The following is an 18,372-nucleotide window of genomic DNA, read 5'->3' on the forward strand; positions in this document are numbered from 1 at the left end:
GATCTTCTGATCTTCAGCTTTCCTCAGCTTTCCATTTCTCCCACCAACTCATTAGTCATTTTTATATTCATTACATGTTGAAATGATAGTATCTTGGATATATTGAGTTAAACCAAATATATTATTCAAATTAATTTTACCTGTTATTTTTATTATTTTTTTACCTTACTACGAGAAAATTTAAAATTATGTATGTGGCTACTCTAGAGGGTCGATATCCAGTTTAATTCGTTAATATGAGTTCATAAAACTAGTTTTTGTTTTTGTTTCAATTGCATGGATCTGTTGCACTAGATAAGCCATAGATCACCATCTTCCTTCCACTCACATGGCATTGCCTGGCCTTCCTCCCCCACCACCAAAACTTCCTGAGAACAAATGGGGAGAATTTACCTTGCTTTTAATGATGCACATAGATTTTTCTCTACTGTCATAAGTATGCCTGGAACAAAAGTACAGTTGACTCTTAAATTATTTTCACTAATGAAAAGGAAGCAGCAGAGTGACTAATGTAAATTGGAGGATACACTATTTTCTTTGGAATGTTTTGGTTCTTCCATTTTGGAACAGGTGTGGCCAGTGTTGAAAGAAACAGTGGAGTCATACTCAGCATATTTGATACATGAGGAACTGGAAAACTCAGTGTTCCCTGCCCTCCGTATAATGGATATAAGACTTATCATAGTGTTCTTCTGTAATGCAAACTCCAGTGCCTAAATAAAGTTGGTGTATTTGCTTTTTCTTTCTGGTTTAGGGAAGAAATGTGTTTTAGCTTAGAAACTCTTTTTCCAGGGGTACCTGAGTGGCTTAGTTGGTTGAACGTCGGACTTCAGCTCAGGTCATGATCTCACGGTTCGTGGGTTCAGGTCCTGTGATGGGCTCTGTACTGACAGCTCAGAGCTTGGAGCCTGCTTCAAGTTCTGTGTCTCCCTCTCTCTGCCCTTCCCTCGCTCATACTCTATTTCTCTCTCTCAAGAATAAATAAACATTAAAGAAAAAAAAAAAGAAACTCTTTTTCCAAACTATGATAACAGGATAAGGATGATTGTGTCAAAAATAGCCTCACAGCATCTTCTTTTGGCATTAAGAATTCTAGAGTGAGTTTGCTGTCAATCGCTAAGAGTTAATTATATTGATTAGGGCTAGTCATCTTTGATAGTGCCATCTTGTTTCCTTTTGGCATAGAGTGGGAAATGCTTACCTCCAGTGACTTTGGGTTGGGGTAGTGGTGAGTGTACCTCTAGCTACCATCTTGCAAGGGTTTTAGCGAGTCCTGCTTACCTTTGGGCAGTGGGGGTGGCATCCCAGACCTGCAGCTAGCAGTTTTTGTAAACAACTTGGAGGAGGTTTGTGCTGGTGGTTACCAGCTCATGCCAATGGGAATCAACCTGTTTACCACTTTGGGTGTTTGTGCCATAGGTGGACGGTGCTTCATAAGAGCATAGTCCTGTCTTAAAGATCCATGTAATAGGATACCTACCTGTGACAGAGAGTCAAGGAGTGAAACCCTGTAGCACAGACCTGGGATTTGGGAGTTAAGTAGAATAAATCTCTTACATTCTTCTTCTTCTTCTTCTTCTTCTTCTTCTTCTTCTTCTTCTTCTTCTTCTTCTTCTTCTTTTTTTAAATCTCTTGCATTCTTAAACTAACATTTTAAAATCAGAAAAACAGCTTAGAAAAGATCTATAGGATTATAGCTAAATGGTTAATATGGAAGACATATATGTCATACAGAGGTTAGGAGGGCGATGGAATGATCCAGTGTTGATTCAGAATGAAGCCTTGGACAAGTCATTGAATTTCCCTGTTTTACCCATGTGTTTAAAAAAAAGGGGGGGTGGGAATAATATCTCCCTGATGTGTTTGGGGATTTGAGGTTTGTAATGTGTTTTGAGATCTTTCATAAAGTGTCCAGTAAGACCAGAGTATGTCACCAGAACTCAAATGTTTAAAACTGATCGAAACCATCTTGAGTAGATGTTATGCAATTCTGTGGCTTTGATAATAAGTTGTACTTGTTAAGGAAGTACATATATATATTTGGAAGTATATATATTTTAAAAGAAATTCTGTGCTATTTCTCGTTTTCTTTTGACTATCAGATGTGTGCTTGGGGTCTTCAGCTGTTAACTTGAGTGTCAACATGATTTATAGATGGTCTGTCATCTATAGAGGACAGTTTACCAGTTCCAGCTAGCCATGCAGTTAAATGCACTTCAGAATGTTTCTTGCCAAGGACGATGCCTTTTGCAAATGTTTGAGATGTTTGTTCTCACTTGTAATTTATTAGTGAACCTGTGTCCTAACAGCAACTCCTTGGAAGTGCAGAAGACAAAGCTAGAAAGCAAGTGAATGACATTGGTTCGTTTTATATCAAGAAAAAAGCTTTCATTGAAGAGTACTTGTTGTTAAACTTACTAGTTTGTATATTTGATTCCTGTTCAATTTCACATGGTACCACATCTAATCACACTGTAAAGAATCTGACAAAACGTCCTTTTACTTTGCTTTTCCTTGTGAGGAGCATACAGCACTGCCACCTTGTTGCCAAAGTTTTGTTTGATTTGAATGTGCTTAAAAAATCAAGTGAGCGCCTGTTGTGAAAAAGAGCTTACTCTTTCTTTGTCAGTACTTGCGAAAACAACTTAAAAGAAGTTAGTATTATTGGACTGAATTCAGTAATTAGCATAATCATGATGCTATGTATTGTTCAGCAGAGCACGCCCCTTGGCCAAATTTCCCATTAAGAGGACACCGATGTTGTCCTAGTGAATAAATCCCAGCACACATGATGCAAATCAGCGAGTTCCTGCCTGCTGCGCCGGTGCGGTTAATTTTAGCTGGGGTTTGTTCTAGGAGTTGTAAAACTGTTTACCCAAGTAGAAGTTAGTAAGCTGAAATGTGACTTCTCGGCCTAAGGTGATAGGATATCTATTTTAGACTTCAGATTGTGTTCATGGTCGGGAGAACAGTCTTCTGAAGAATTGCGGCTCAGATTTCCTTTGAAAGTGCTTGTAAGTAGTGGCTGGGTTTTTAAGATTTCTCTTTGTTCTTCTCTCCTTAAATCTTCCTAATGTTGCTATCATAGTAACTTTTCATCTCTTGGGAAAACTGGAAACTTTGGGGTGGCTACTTCAGGGGATTCTAAGAATGGTGGCAAAGGTTTTTCTTTACCGTGTATCCTACTGCAAAAAACCTACCTCATTTGGTTTTCCCAAGAGAAAGTATTTGATTCTTACTGTTTTTATCTTGGCAGAAGCAGTCTGTAGATTATTCCGTATTTTATCTGTTAAAATATTTGATTAATGGGATGGTTGTCTCATTGAGCTTTATTTCTATGGTAACCTAACTCTCAGGAAAAAAAAAAGTTAAAAGTAGATTCCTGTTGTACTTACTGTGAGTTACAATTTATATGCAGAAATAATGGGAGTGTCATATGTAATTGTGTAAAATGTACAGATGGACAGTTTTATTTTTTTTTTAAGAAAGATTTCGTGTTTAAAAATAGACCCATATACCTCTAAAGAGAAGCACTTAAACAAATTTAGGATGAAGGCTTTACAAAGTAATTGAAAGCATCCTCTGGAAGATTGAGTTAATTACCACAACTAACCAAAGTCATGAAATTCTTTAATCTTAACTGCTCTTAATTTAACAAGTCATTGCCAACTTAAATTTAGACTGAAGAAAACTAAAGATTTTAATATCAAATATTTTTAATTAAATCTGCATCACCTTGCTTAGTTTGAGGTGTGTTTTAATTCAGAGTACACTAACTTCATGCCAAATAACATGCTTATAACAGAGAACCAGGCTGGACATTTCTTTAACCAATTAACAAATAAATTCTATCCCCTCTAGGAATATTGACCTTAATGAAGCAGTTCTAGTAGGTGCTGTGGTAGCTCCTCACCAGGCATCTGTGCCCATGTCATCTGTGTGAGCGAGGAGGGAGGCATTCCCTCAAATGCCATTTTCCATTTTGAAAGCTTTATTCAAAGACTTCTTTGTTATTATATATTGTCTGATTTTAAATCCAAATGACCTAAGGTGTCAACAATGAAAGGAAGTGTTTCAGTGGTACATTTAGTAGGAAAAGAATGTAAGAAGGAAAAACAGAACTGCGTTCTTGAGCTATTTTTAGAAAGAAACTCCTATTAAAACAAGTTTTTTTGTTGAGCAGAAGAGAAATTTGCAGTCCAGATTCATTGTAATTATAATAGAAAAGTCTAATACCGTCTTTAATAGTAAAAAGGACTTTGTTACAGTATTTGCTTCATAATACATACTTTCATTGCAAGAAAGTCACCACTCTTATTCTTACTTTTAATTGTTAATAAGGCGCCATCTGAATGTCCGCGGAGTGTTTTTAAAGGTGCATTGTAGTTGGATCCTAGATCGTTTTCAAGCTGTTATTCATTCCCTCAGTTGTAGCTCAGTCCTGTGAAAAAGAAAAGCTGTTCAAAATGTATCCATTTTTAAAATTTAACAGAAGTTTCCATAGGTATTTTTACTAGAGGAAGCTTGTGTTCTTCTAGGAGGAGTTGCTAAAATGCTCATAAACACTTTGAGAGTGTCCGTTTTAATGATTTATGTGCTGTGAGAGAGTGATACAGGTGAATGAAAGGGAAGATCATTTTAATGATGTAAGCGTCAGTGTGGGAATTTGTTCTGTTTGCTGGGGTGTGATTCCCTTCACTCCTTCTTATCTTGTGTGCCTGATGAAGTGATACCGGTTATTGTTCCCTGGTCAGTAAAGTCTCTGTTGACTAGTTATGACCTTGGGCATGACAGATCAGAGTGAGCTCAGCTCATGGTCACAAATGGGGGTCCAGATGCTGAGCAGCAGGGCGGCTTTGGGGCCTGTGGAAAGAGCCCAGCAGCCCACGGTTCCACGCCTGTGCTGTGCACACCTGTACCTTCCATCATGGTTGCCCTCCCTGCGGTTGACTGTGTGTGTCTGTCCTCCAGTCCTGTTTAAACCGCTTTCCCTGGCAGCCTGCCTTTTCCTCCTAGCCCTCTGCCTCTTAAAATAGTTACAGACCCAGAGGCTCTGACAGAGTAGCTCCTGACTGCAGTAGGTTTATTTTACTCTTTATTCCTAGAGAATTAGCCTTCTGCTCCGAAGCTGCTTAGGGAAGCAACGAAGAATCTTTTTGGGGGTTTTCTTCATCCACTTGAGGGTTTATGTAATAGATATATTGTCTGTGTGGTTGTATGGGAACTTACATTATCTAACAGGTTGCCTTTTGGCTTGGAGCTGGATGCAAGTGCGCAGTGATCACATCTCTAGCTTGTGCTCTTTCAAAAGGAAATTATGTAGGAATAGGCTTTGTTATATTGAATTTCAACGGTTTTGTCTCATATGAAAGGAACGGTGTGCACAGGAATGCCTTGAGCTCTGCTTGTCTTGTATGTAAGTAGATGATAATAGGATTGGACCCTCTGCTGGAATTCTCACTTCTCCTGGAAATACTGGGACTGCTGTTATTATTTAGCATGTATTAAGCACCCCCAGAACACATACAATGCACAAAGACTGCATAGTTCCTACTCACAAAGAACTCACGTGCTAAAATTAGGCAATAGACAGAGACTGGGCCCCCGACATAACACACTAAGTAAACTGGCAGAAAAAATAGTGTGAAAGGGAAGAAAAGGAAAACAAAATGGAGCGGGGAGAGTTGGGGTCAGCTCACAGGATAGCTTTCAGTTCATCTGGGCTTTTGCCAAACAGGACAAACTGCTGTGCGCCCAGGGGTGCTCCTTCCCTTTCTCTTCCAGCAGCTAGGGAAGTGATGGAGATGGACTGAGCCCTGCAACCAGATCCTCAGCGCCAGTTCCCTGTTACAATTCTCCACAAAGGGAGGAGGTTCACTAGTTTCCCTGCACCTGGAATGGTTGTTATATGGAGGGCGTAAACTTCTGGTGTCTCATAAAGTCCAATAAAAGTAAGAAGCATCTTTCCCAGTATAATGAGATTTGTATAGAAATCTGACCTGGCATTCCAGATTTTCTCTCTCCTCCTGAACTGATGTGCACTAGATCTGGTTCCTTAAAACCCTGCACTGGTTTAGGATGTTGAGTCAACTGTTGAATTAGAGAAATGCTTTGAGCTTCTCAGAAGAAAGGCATTACGAAGGTCACCTAAGCATTATTGCAGCTCATAAAGGAGTCAGAGAACATGAATCAGAAGGGAGCTAATAAGGCAAGCTTTGGGTATTGGAGATTAATAAATAGGAATATACTGTATGAATCTGTGAGTCATTTTTCCCCTCATATGCAACCTCAGCCAGTCTCTCTGACTAAGGTTCTGGGTCTAGTTCATGGCTCCACAACTAAAAGAGACTTGGAGAAGGCTCAACCAAGAATGCCACAAAATGATTAAAGGGTTGAAAACTGATATCTATAATATGATGTTAGGGAACTTCTCTTATTTAGCCTGGAGGGGAAAAAATGCCCAGGAGACTCTTGAATTGTTATGCAAGTAAGTAGATGCCTCAGAACCAAGGACTGATGACCAACTAGTATCTATTTCCATTGAGAATATAAGAGTTCAGTCCAACAAAGCTTAGGTTAGAACCATGGTCCCTCACACTGCAGTCCTGGCACCTTGAGCATCAGCACCACGTGGGAACTTGTGAGAAATGCACCTTCTCAGGTCTCATCCAAGATCTGTTGATTCAGAACCTGGGGAGATGGGGCCCAGCAATCTGCATTTTGACAAGCCCCGTAAGTGATTCTGATGCACACTAAGGTTGGCGGACTACTAGATGAGATATAAAGAAGGGTTTTATAAAATGGGGAATTTGAACCCTGGAAAATGTAAACCTTTTTTTGGAAGTTATCTAAAAATGGATTTGTATTTGTGATGTTTTCAATATTCTCTCTAAAGTCTGGAGATAAGTGACCTCTCAAAGTCCCTTCTAGCCCTGACTTTGCTCTGGATTTCCTCTGTCACTTAGAGAAGATTAATAATTAACCAGGAAAATTTTGCAATTACTTTTCTGAACTCAGTAGTTAAGACAGTGCCCATTTCAAATGAGAAGCAAATGAGAAAATGTGATAGTAATGTGCTCTCAGATTATATCACAGTGTTATTCAGTGGACTCCCTCTTCCCCATGTGACTTTTAACAGCCACCAGAAGGGGAATTTGGGCAGGGGTCAAAACAAGGAGCCTCTTGATGTTAGCTGGTGATTGATCATTTTGTGTCACAGACTGCTGGCTAGATTGGTCACTTTCTTCATGAAGCCTATGTCAGAAGATAGGTGGCAGTAGGGGAAGTTTGACTACCCCATTTTCCCAACTCTGTCACTTCCACAGGAGAGCTTTGTTGGTGTGCTGTTGTATCACCTGCAGGAATGTCCTTCCCCGTCCCTGCCATGGGGAATTCCATGTGACACCCTAGATATAGGGGCAGAGCGAGGACCTAAAGAAAATGTAAGCATGGATGTGTTCAGCTTGGAGGCTGTCTGCTAGAGGTGAAGGATAGTGACCTGTTTCATCGTGACGTTTTTATATTTGCAGCAAGCAATGGTACACATGCCAGGCACTTAATGAAATTAAGTGGTTAATTGCTCAGTTGAAATGGTCAAGGCCACAGGTGCTCTGCCTTCTTCAGTGTAATAAATTATCTAGAATTAGGAGGGTGGTGGTTCTTACCCTTCCCAATCAAAATAGTTACTCCTATGAGTCCCTCTACTCACCACCTGCCACACACCTCATTGTGCTTTTTGCCTGATGGAATTTTCTTGGGTTGAAAACACAAACTACTGAGAGTGTGTCTATTTGTTATACTTTGTATAGCATTTAGTACAATAAAAGCTTTTTGTGATCATAACGAAGAAAGGGTTTTCTGAGGACATGTTTTGCCAGTGCTGTTTAAAAATTGACACACAAGTGGCACACTGCTGTCTCCAAAGAAGACATGCTCTATCTTGGCCAGGGCACCATGGCTGTAATATTTTAGCCCTTAAAAATGGGATAGGTAGAACCCTTGGCTTTTATGGCTATAGTTAATTACATATTTGCAGAGTATTAAAAGATCCTTGAAGTGAGAAATGACAAGTGAGGGCGTCTGGCTCGAACTTCAGTTTGCTGTGTAATGGGAGACAGGGGGTAAAGGTGGCAAGTGTATATACGAGTGTTGCACAACCTTCGGACTGAGTTGTGTTTGAAAAAACTGAGCTCTCAGACATTAAGCTGCAGGCACTGCTATTTCTACACCTGTGTCTGTTTACGGAATATATGAAGCCCACCGAATGTGTTAGTTGCACACTGATAAGATAGCTATGTCTCACCAATGCAGAGGACAGAGGCAGCTGATTTTTAACATTGAGTTAGTCTGAATATAAAATATTTTCTTTAAAACCAGCGAACTCTCAATAACTATAAATCCAAGAGAAAGTTCAAACGATTGGTCCATTTGGTTCTTATTGATAGCAGGCAAAAGGCTATTTTTATTTCTCTACAAAGAGAATTTACTTGATAGTCATTCCCTTTAGTATTTCACTTTGGCAAAAATAGTTTTGTTTCTAAAAGCAATCTTATACCTAGTCCACATATGTTTGATTAAAAACGAGAGTGGGTAAGTGGTTTGGGGTAAACCTTTTCTCATTAGTGTTCAGTTGAAAAAAAATTGAACTTGATGAAAAAGGAGGAGGAACAACCCCTTTGCTTATTATAGACTACTGAAGAATTACTGACCTAATGCTTCAAAGAAACATCCCCAGAAACAACTTGATAAGGTACTAGTTAGATCATATATGGTGTTACCATGTAATGCAACTCTCTGCAGACATTTAAAAGTGATGGCGTTCTATCTATTACGAGTGAAACTTGCAGGTTACAAAATACATATGTATAACCGTTTTCTACACAGAAGGCAATTTTTTTAATGGCTAATGGCTTCATTTTCTTTTTTGAAAGGAAGGCACAGGGGCTCCTGGATGGCTCAGTCAGTTGAGTGTCCAGCTCTTGCTTTCAGCTCAGGTTATGATCCCAAGTCATAGGATCAAGTCCCACATCAGGCTCCTCACTGAGCATGGAGCCTGCTTGGGATCCTCTTTCTCCCTCCCTTTCTCTCTCTCTCTCTCTCTCTCTCTCAAAAGTTAAAGAAAAAAAAAAAAGGAAGGTACTTATATGTACATGAAAAACAAATGCTTTGCATCAGATGTAAGCAATAGTTATCTCAAGGAGATTAGCTGATGTGTGATGTCTTCCCTCTTCTCTTTGGCTACCTATAAGTTTTTTGTTTTCTTTTTTTTTCTAATGAGCATGCATTATGTAATAATGAAAAACTTTCTTTTCAAAACAGGGCTATTATAATTCATTTTGATTTTGACTTTTTTATTTAATTTGGCAGTGGCCTCCCAGTGGCTTACATAAGTAATGCATACTTCGATGAATAAAACTAGTAGTACATCAGAATGTACACAAAACAGTGGTTATTTTTCAGTGGTGAGCAAAGAGCACTTTTCCTTGCTTTACTTTCTTGTGTACGTACCAGGTTTTTTTTTTTTATGTGAGTGTGTATTATTTTTACAATGGGAGATTTTGACTTATTTTTAAGGCAGAGACTTGAGATCTTGGCTCTTGGGAAGAGGCCCATACAAAGTGATGTGTGGCAGTTATTGATAAAGGTTAGTTTTGTTAATTCTTCAGGGTAACAGGTATTCAGCAAGGGTTTGCTTTCACTACTTATGGCTGTGGATGTTCGGTGAGCTCTAATATGACCTCAAATTGAGTAGGATCTCAGGTTCAGTATTATATAAAGGATGGGAGCTGGGGAACCCAACATTTTTAAGTCATTGAAATAATACTTTGTGTTAGGATTATTCATTTAAATTTTGCAAGGGACCATCATTCTTGGTCTTCAATATAAAGTAGTGAATTATAAAACCATTATAAAAGATAATATTTTGAGTGACAGTTACAAGGGATGATGGAAAGAATAAGCCATCTAGCTCGTATTTCCAGAGCACTTATCTTTGTAGTATCAAAGTGTATCTCACCAGTGTTTATTAAAAGCGATAGCACTTTAGGAGAGTACTGGCCTTCTCAATTCTTTCTGCCAAATGCTGCTAGGATGTTCTTGTGGCCTTAATCAGAAGGTTATTTCGGGTAACTATTTGGTCCTGGTGGCAGTTGATATAAGAAAATCGTGAGCAAAAACAGTAGGCCTCCCTTTCAACCCATTTTTGTGTGGTAACATGTGAGAATAAGTACTTTTGATAGTTACTTAAAGAGTCTCTCTTTGAAGTATGTTCCTAAGTTTGGGCCTAAATGAGTAGAATCTGTCACCAGGTTTACTTGGGGACAGAGGTTTAGATTGAAACTAAATTGAATCCACTGTCAACAGAACCTTAAACTTAATTTAAAGCCACGGTACCTTGAGAAACCAAAACGAATTTAGTAGCATGCATGTAGTATACCATGTTTTGGCCTAGCCTTTGTTTGAGGACCTTTGTTACTCATAGAAGAGTGTTTTCCTGGAATACTTGTAACTAAGAAAGCTGGTTTTTCAAGTTTCTTTCTTACCATTTTTGATCCTTATAAGGAGTGCTTTTCTGTTCATCCTCTCTTATATTTCTTTATCATCTTGTCTCTTTCTCCTGCAATTGTAAGATAGGAATAATCATGTAATTCCTCTCTGCACTGTTGCCTCTTTGGGGAAGTAAAGACATATCCCACATGGGTTTATCATCATTTTTTCTGGGTCAGGGAGGGGAGAAAGAGATGTCAGTGAGCTATTTAACCCAAAGAGTCAGAAATGCAATGGATAGAGTACTGTTCCAGTGAGATTTGTGATAGCCAGCCACATCAGCATGCCCTAGCTGCCAGGTGATTTCAACTCTGATGAGTCACAGCCCTCCTGCACACAATTTCAGCACAGATATATGATGTGCCACGTGCCTTGGGGCACCTGGATGATTCAGTTGGTTAAGCGTCTGACTCTTGATTTGAGCTCAGGTCATGATCTCATGGTTTGTGAGTTTGAGCCCTGTGTTGGGCTCTGTGCCGACAGCATGGAGCCTGCTTGGGATTCTGTCTGTCTCTCTCCCTTTCTCTCTGCCCTCCTCTCACTTGCTCATGCTCTCTCTTTCTCTCTCCCTCAAAACAAATAAACTTAAAAATTTTTTTCATTAAAAAAATGAAATGCCACATGCCCTATCAAGATGGAGTAAAATAGGTGGCTACAGTTTGATTAATAGAATGCTTTTCAAGTTGAGTGGCTCAAAGGAAGAAAGAGAACATTTTTTTAAAATGATAGAGTGGATAAAAATATGTCTAGACTATATTCTGAGACTATAGACTAAATTAGAAAAGGTAAAAAAAAAACAACTGGTTGCTGTCAAGAGAAAGGGGGGTTTTGTAAGAGCAAGAGGAGATTGGAGCTCAGCTTAAAGATTTGGACTGAGTTTATTTTCTTCCTTTTTATTTTTTTATTTGTTCATTCATTTCTTGGTTTTGTTTGTTTTTGCCTTTTTTACAGACTAAAAGTGAAAATAAGGGGATATGAATGTGCTTAGCATAGTGAGGCGGTTGGGAGCTCATGTACTGTTACAAAGGTTTTAGAAAGAAAGCGATTGCTTTAAACTTGACTTGAAATTAAAGTGGTGGCTCGTGCAGGAAGAGAGAATTGTTGGGAGGTTCTGTCACTTTCTGCCTCAGCCTACTGTGCAGAGTTCAGTATCCCTAAGGACCTAGAGGGTGGAGGAGTGTCCAGCCAAGCACCTTTTGCTGTCAGTCCTGATTTTCACGATCTCTACTTCTGTTCACGTTCGTTTGGTTTTTCCTTGAGTGTCTTCAGGCTCTGTGAGACTTGTCAATAACAGTTAAATAATCCAGAATTTTTATTTGAAGAAAAATGACTTAACAGCTTAATCCAGAAAAGCTTCGTTTGATCAGGTACAAAAACTTGACATTGTCATACTATTACGTATTACAATGATACATTTTTTAAAGTTTAATTTTTATTGCGTTCTGAGGGGAAATTACCCTCAATTGGTAATGATATAATGAAAAATATTTTTTTTTCTGTCTCCCCATTAAATATTAAGCAGTAAACTTCTAAGAACTCAAATGATCAAATTGGATCCAACTATGTAAGAACAACACAGATATAGAACTTTCTTTTCTTTTCTTTTCTTTTCTTTTCTTTTCTTTTCTTTTCTTTTCTTTTCTTTTCTTTTCATTTTGAGAGGGAGTGCACATGCACACAGGAGGGACAGAGGGAGGGAGAGAGAATCCCAAGCAGGTTCCATGCTGTCAGCACAGAGCCCAACGTGGGGCCTAATCCCACAAACCATGAGACCATGACCTGAGCTGAAGTCCGGAGTCAGACGTTTAACCAACTGAGCCACCCAGGTGCCCCAGAAGTAATTTTTTTAAAGGCAAATCATGGCCACTTCAACAAAAATTATATATAGTAACATTCATTTTACTATAAAATTATGAATCTGATGACACTATAGTTCTGTGAGTGTTTACACATGCTGAGGATTTTGTGACCATCAGCACAGACAGGATAAATAAAAATTAAAACTCCCCAGAGGTTGTCTTTGTGCCACCCCTTTGTATTTAGACCTTTCCCCCATCCCTTAACTCTCTGAACTATGAAAGTAGTCTCTAAGTTCCACACCAGCTATAGTAAAGGGTGAAAAGCCATAGTTAAGGGGGCTTAAGCACAACCTTTGATCAGTTAAGTGGCTTATGGGTGATTCTTCAGAAGCCAGACTAAAATATAAAAACAAGGAGGAAAAATCTGAGCAGGGAAATCAACAGCTATTCTCTGTGGAAAGTAGACTTCACAGAATTAGATCAGCCAAATAAACAAGCAAACAAATATCAGTAACAAAACCTCTAGGGTCTGGGAACATCAGTAACCAGAGTTGCTATGTTATGTACAGTTATAGATATATAACATATCTATAATATGTCTAGTTTTCAATAAAAATTTATGAGACATGTAAAGAAATTAGAAATTGTGACACATACACAGGAGAAATAAACTAGACAATTGACACTGCTTTTGAGGGGCCCATACACTGAACAAAACAAAGACTTCAAAGTAGCTATTATAAATACTCAAAGATTAAAAGAAACCATTTAAAACATTTTTTTTAATGTTCATTTATTTTGGGGAGAGAACCACAGAGCATGAGTGGGGGAGGGGCAGAGAGAGAGAGGGAGACACAGAATCCGAAGCGGGCTCCAGGGTCCAAGCTGTCAGCACAGAGCCCGATGCGGGGCTTGAACTCTGTAAAGTGTGAGATCACGACTTGAGCCAAAGTCATCACCTTAACCAACTGAGCCACACAGGCGCCCCTAAAAGAAACCATTTTTAAAGAAAAAAATGAAGGTATGGTGGCAGTGAATCACCAAGTAGTGACTCTTTTTAAAGCGATAGAAAATGCAGACATGATACCAGAAGCACAGACAACAAAGGTAAAAATAGATAAATTGGACTACATCAAAATTAAAAGCTTCCGCACAACAAAGGACACAATCAATAGAGTGAACAGGCAACCTTTGGAATGGGAGAAAAAAATCTATAAATCATATATCTAATAAGGGGTTAGTATCCAGAATATATAAAGAATTCCTACAATTCAACAGCAAAAAACAAAACAAAACAAAACAAAAAAACCACAACCAAACAAAGAAACAAAAAAACAATGAAAAAATGTGCAGAGGACTTGAAGTAGATATTTCACTAAAGAAGACCTACAAATGGCCGACAAGCCAGTGAAAAGATGCTCATCATCACTAATCATTATCGAAATGCAAATCGAAACCACCGTGAGATATCACCTCACACCAGTTAGAATGGCTACTATATATAAAAAACAAAACAAAACAAAAAACAAGCATTAGTGAGGATGTGGAGAAATTGGAACCTTTGTACCTTGTTGGTGGGAATATAAAATGGTGTGGCTGCTGTGCAAAGCAGTACAGTAGTTTCTCAAAGAGTTAAAAACAGAATTACCACCTCACATGGCAATTTTGCTTCTGGAGAAATTGGAACCTTTGTACCTTGTCGGTGGGAATATAAAATGGTGTGGCTGCTGTGCAAAATAGTACGGTAGTTTCTCAAAGAGATAAAAACAGAATTACCACCTCACCTGGCAATTTTGCTTCTGGATATACACCCAAAAGAATTGAAAACAGAGACTTGGAGAGAAGTTTGTACACTTTTTTTTGATAGCATTATTCACAGTAGCCAAAAAGTGGAAGTAACTGAAATGTCCATCGGTGGATGAGTTAAAAAAAATGTGGTTTATATGTACAATGGAATATTATTCAGCCTTAAAAAGGAAAGAAATTCTGAACATGCTACAGTGTGGATGAACTTTGAAGACACTATGCTAAGTAAAATAGGGCAGTCACAAAAACACACTGTATGGTCTCACTTATATGGATGTACTTAAAGTAGTCAGACTCAGAGACAGAAAGTAGAATGGTGGTTGCTAAGGATTGGGGTGAGAGAGAATGGGAAATTATTCTTTAATAGGTACAGAGTTTCAGTTTTGTAAAATGAAAAGAGTTTTGTGGTGATGTTTGCATAACAATGCAAATGTACTTAATGCCACAGTACACTTAAAAGTAGTTAAATGGTAAGTTTTATGTTTATTTTACCGCAATTAAAAAAAATGTTTTAAACATGGAAATTCTGGAATTCAAAAGTATAACAAAATGAAAAACTCACCAGAGGGATCAACAGTAGATTTGTCAGAAGAAAGAATCTGCAAATTGAAGAGAAAGCCATGGAGATAATGCAGTCTGAAGAACAGAACGAAAGAATGAAAAAGAATGGACAGAATCTCAGAAGAATATAGGTCACTATTAAGTGTGCCAATTGAAGTATCAGAAGTAGAAGAGAGAGAAAAAGGGGTAGAAAAATATTCAAAAAAGTCATGATTTACAGCCTTACAGGTGGATGAAATACACTAATGTACACATTCAAGATGCTTAGCAGACTCTAATTCGGATAAGCATTAAGAGATCCACAACCAGACATGTAATCAAAATTTTGAAAGACAAAAAGTTGATGTGGATAGCAGCAAGAAAGGAAAAACTCAATTATAAGGGAACTTCACTAATATTAACACCTGATTTCTTATGAGAAACAGTGGGGGCCAGAATGCAGTTAAGAGGGCACATTAAAGTGTTAAAAGAATCCTCTGCCCGCAAAACTATCTTTCAGAAGTAAAGGCAAAATAAAAACATTTTTATCCCAAGTAACTGAAAACAGAATCCATTGCTAGCAGTTCTGCCTTACAAGAAATACTAAAGGAAGTGACACTTGACAGTAATATGAAGACGCACACACACACACACACACACACACACACACACACGTGAGCTCCAGTAAAGGTAATTAAGTAGGTAATGATAAAAGACTGTATAATTATATATTTCTGCTTCTTATAACTGATTTCAAACATCACTAAAGAGCAGCTTCTATCTGGTTGCTTTCTAGTTACTGTAATAAAGCTCTGTGTTCACATCAAAGCATCCTCCCTAGCCTCAAGTTTTCTAAAGGAAAAACTGAGCCAAAGGGAGTCAGTGACTTGCCCAAGAAAGTTTATCTCAAGCATCCACCAAAGAGTTGAGTGCCAGGAGCACACTCAGAATCAGGAAATAATATTCAAAGAAATCTTATAAACTGTCTTATCTCACTCATATTTTTAAATTAATACTTCCCATCATTCTTTGAGGGTGGTAGCAAGCAAATGCTTATGGTTTCTTAAGTTAGTAAAAAGATTTCAATTTCAGTTGTCTCAATGAGAGATAGGAGGAACTGCTAAATTTTCACCTGACTTCCTGCCCAGACGAACAATGTTTTAGACTTACTGCCTTGTTTAGACTGTTTACACTGTGAATTTGGGTGGAATTGAATTAAGTTTGCAGACTTCTGATAAAGCACTTCAGAGGCCTGAACCAACTTTCAGGCCTGAACCAACCAGTTTTTGAATTGCAAAAAAGGAAAAGTCTGACTGAATCAATTTAATAATTATTTGTTCCCTCTTGCTTTTTCTGCTGCCTAAGAACTATTGCTTAAGAACCTCTGGAATGAAAATAAGAGCTATGGAGCTGTAAGTTGAGCATGGAAAATAGTTGAGATAATAATCTCCATCTATCCACTCTTCTATTTATGTTAATGTTCTATTAATAGAAAGAATATGTAGTAGTATCAGGAATCAATGTTTTTATAAGTACCATTCATATTTCTGTTGAGCTTGTATAATCAGAACAAAATTAGCAAATAAATATGTAGGAACCAGGATACCCATACATAGTCCCATTTTAAACTGTAGCTGAAGGGAAAGTATTTCCTTAATACAGCTCCTAGAGCTTAGCCAGACAGCCCAACACTTCAGGGCACAGAACTGGAACAGTTCTGTTCCTACCTACATGGTAGGTACCTACAACATTCCAGCAAGGGGGTCATAATCCTTAAAAAAACAAAAACAAAGAAACTCTTAGCAGCTTTCACGTTTCTTTTTTTTTCAAATTAATTATTTTTTGAGAGAGAAAGAGAAAGCACTAGTGAGCAAGGGGCAGAGAGAGAGAGGGAGAGTGTGGAGCCCTGAGCCAGTTCGGTTCGTGCTCACCTGATGCAGGACTCACGCTCACCTGAAGCGGGGCGCGAGCTCACCTGATGCCGGGCTTGAACTCATGACCGACTGAACCACCCCAGGCGCCCCTAATTCCACATTTCTGATGGGAGCACACTGCAGTGTGCAACAAGCCATTCAGTTACAAATTTTTTCTTCCTCTCCAAGGGCAGTCTTACTACAATGAAAGACTGCCATATCTCCAAATTTGATAGAGTGGCCAATATGTATTTCATTATAGTAATTTTGTGGAATCATGAAATTTGAAATAGAAACAACTGGGGTTCTCAGCTGGCTCAGTCAATGGAGCATGTGACTCTTGATCTTGGAATTGTGGGTTCGAGCCCCACGTTGGGTGTAAGTATTACTTAAAAACAGGGGTGCCTGTTTGGCTCAGTCAGTTGAGCATCTGACTTTGGCTCAGGTCATGATCTCACGGTTGGTGGGTTCGAGCCTGGCGTTGGGCTCTGTGCTGACAGCTTGGAGCCTGGAACCTGCTTCTGATTCTGTTTCCCTCTCTCTCTGCCCCTCCTCTGCTCATGCTCTTTCTCTCTCTCAAAAATAAATAAACATTAAAAAAACAATTTAAAAAACCAAAATCTTTTTAAAAAATAAAAAATAAAATAGAAACATTAAAGCTTTTTTAAGATAACTGCTCATACAGTCATTCAAATTCCATTTGAACATCTCCAAAGAAATGGCGCTTGCACCTCCTGGGGTAGTCTTCCAGTTTTTAAAAACTTCTGTGTCTTCTCTTCTTCAGGCCAAATCGCCATAAACCATTTATTTATTTATTTATTCATTCATTCATTCATTCATCATTATTTATTTTAAGGGGAGGAGGGACAGAGAGAGGGAGAAAGAGAATCCCAAGCGCGCTCTGCACTGTCTGTACAGAGACTGATCCAGGTCTCAAACCCAGGAACCTGTGATATTGTGACCTGAGCCACCCAGCCATCCTTTTATCTCCTTTTCATTATTGTTGCTCTTTATTTCTCTTTATCCTTTTAAAAATATATTTACTTAACAGATTTCTTATAACGCCTTCATACAGAGCAAAAGGCTTTTGGAAAACATCTAAATAACACATGCTTTATGAGCCAAAAAGAAACTTAAATGTCAGAATGACAAAAATGCAGGAGGGAGAGTGGATACAGCAGGAATGAGGCCTGCAGAAGAAACAGGGTCTGGAGACGCTGAGCCCACAGGATCTGCAGTGGAAACTTTATATCGAGGAGCAAAATAAGTTTGTGTATGTTCCAGAAATTCATGAGGGCCGTTGATGGCATTGTTCAAGAAAGGGTCAGGAATTTCCACCCCCTCTCCCCACAGCACAATCCTGCGGTTCATAGTTGCAGACTGCACTGCCTCTTCCTAGTCCTGTGGTCTCTGGTTGATACAGAATAATTGGGTTGGATGGGACTTGAAGATACCGTCTGATCTTGAAAATTTACAAAGATCATGGCTCTGCAGCGCTCCTTGTAGCTGGTTCTCTTTTTTACCCTTTCCTCTTTCCCCATTGTTCCTGCCTCCCCATCCCCAGCTCAGGCCAAGACCCCAAGGAATCTCAATTCCCCAAAGAGGAGCTAGTGTCATTAAGAAGGCCTGATGAATGCCAACCAGGAGCATCACCTCTTTACACTGCTTTTACTCCACATAGTAAGTAGGAACCACCATCTCACTTCTACTTTGTTACGACAGTCACATCTTCAAAACGACCAAAATTGGACCAGATGACTTCTCAAGAC

General features: G+C 38.8%; 1 protein-coding gene and 1 long non-coding RNA gene across 10 annotated transcripts in view; one reads left to right on the top strand and one right to left on the bottom strand.

Annotated features, from left to right (window-relative positions):
* SLC20A2 (solute carrier family 20 member 2) overlaps positions 1-18,372 on the top strand; it is a 107,146-nt gene that overhangs the window by 29,992 nt on the left and 58,782 nt on the right. For 2 of the 9 annotated variants that reach the window (XM_058720518.1, XM_058720514.1), the window contains exon 1: positions 2,607-3,014. The exons of the other annotated variants lie outside the window; for them this stretch is intronic. The gene's annotated coding sequence lies outside the window, so the exon portion shown is untranslated. Of the gene's footprint in view, positions 1-2,606; positions 3,015-18,372 lie in introns of those variants that run through there. 9 annotated transcript variants of the gene reach the window in all.
* LOC131506674 (uncharacterized) lies at positions 4,246-16,743 on the bottom strand. The gene is made up of 3 exons (XR_009259089.1): positions 16,622-16,743; positions 10,542-10,615; positions 4,246-4,441 (listed from the first exon to the last, which is right to left on the bottom strand). It is a non-coding gene; the product is annotated as an uncharacterized LOC131506674 (long non-coding RNA).

Source organism: Neofelis nebulosa, chromosome 3 (assembly GCF_028018385.1).
Source record: "Neofelis nebulosa isolate mNeoNeb1 chromosome 3, mNeoNeb1.pri, whole genome shotgun sequence".
NCBI lineage: Eukaryota > Metazoa > Chordata > Mammalia > Carnivora > Felidae > Neofelis > Neofelis nebulosa.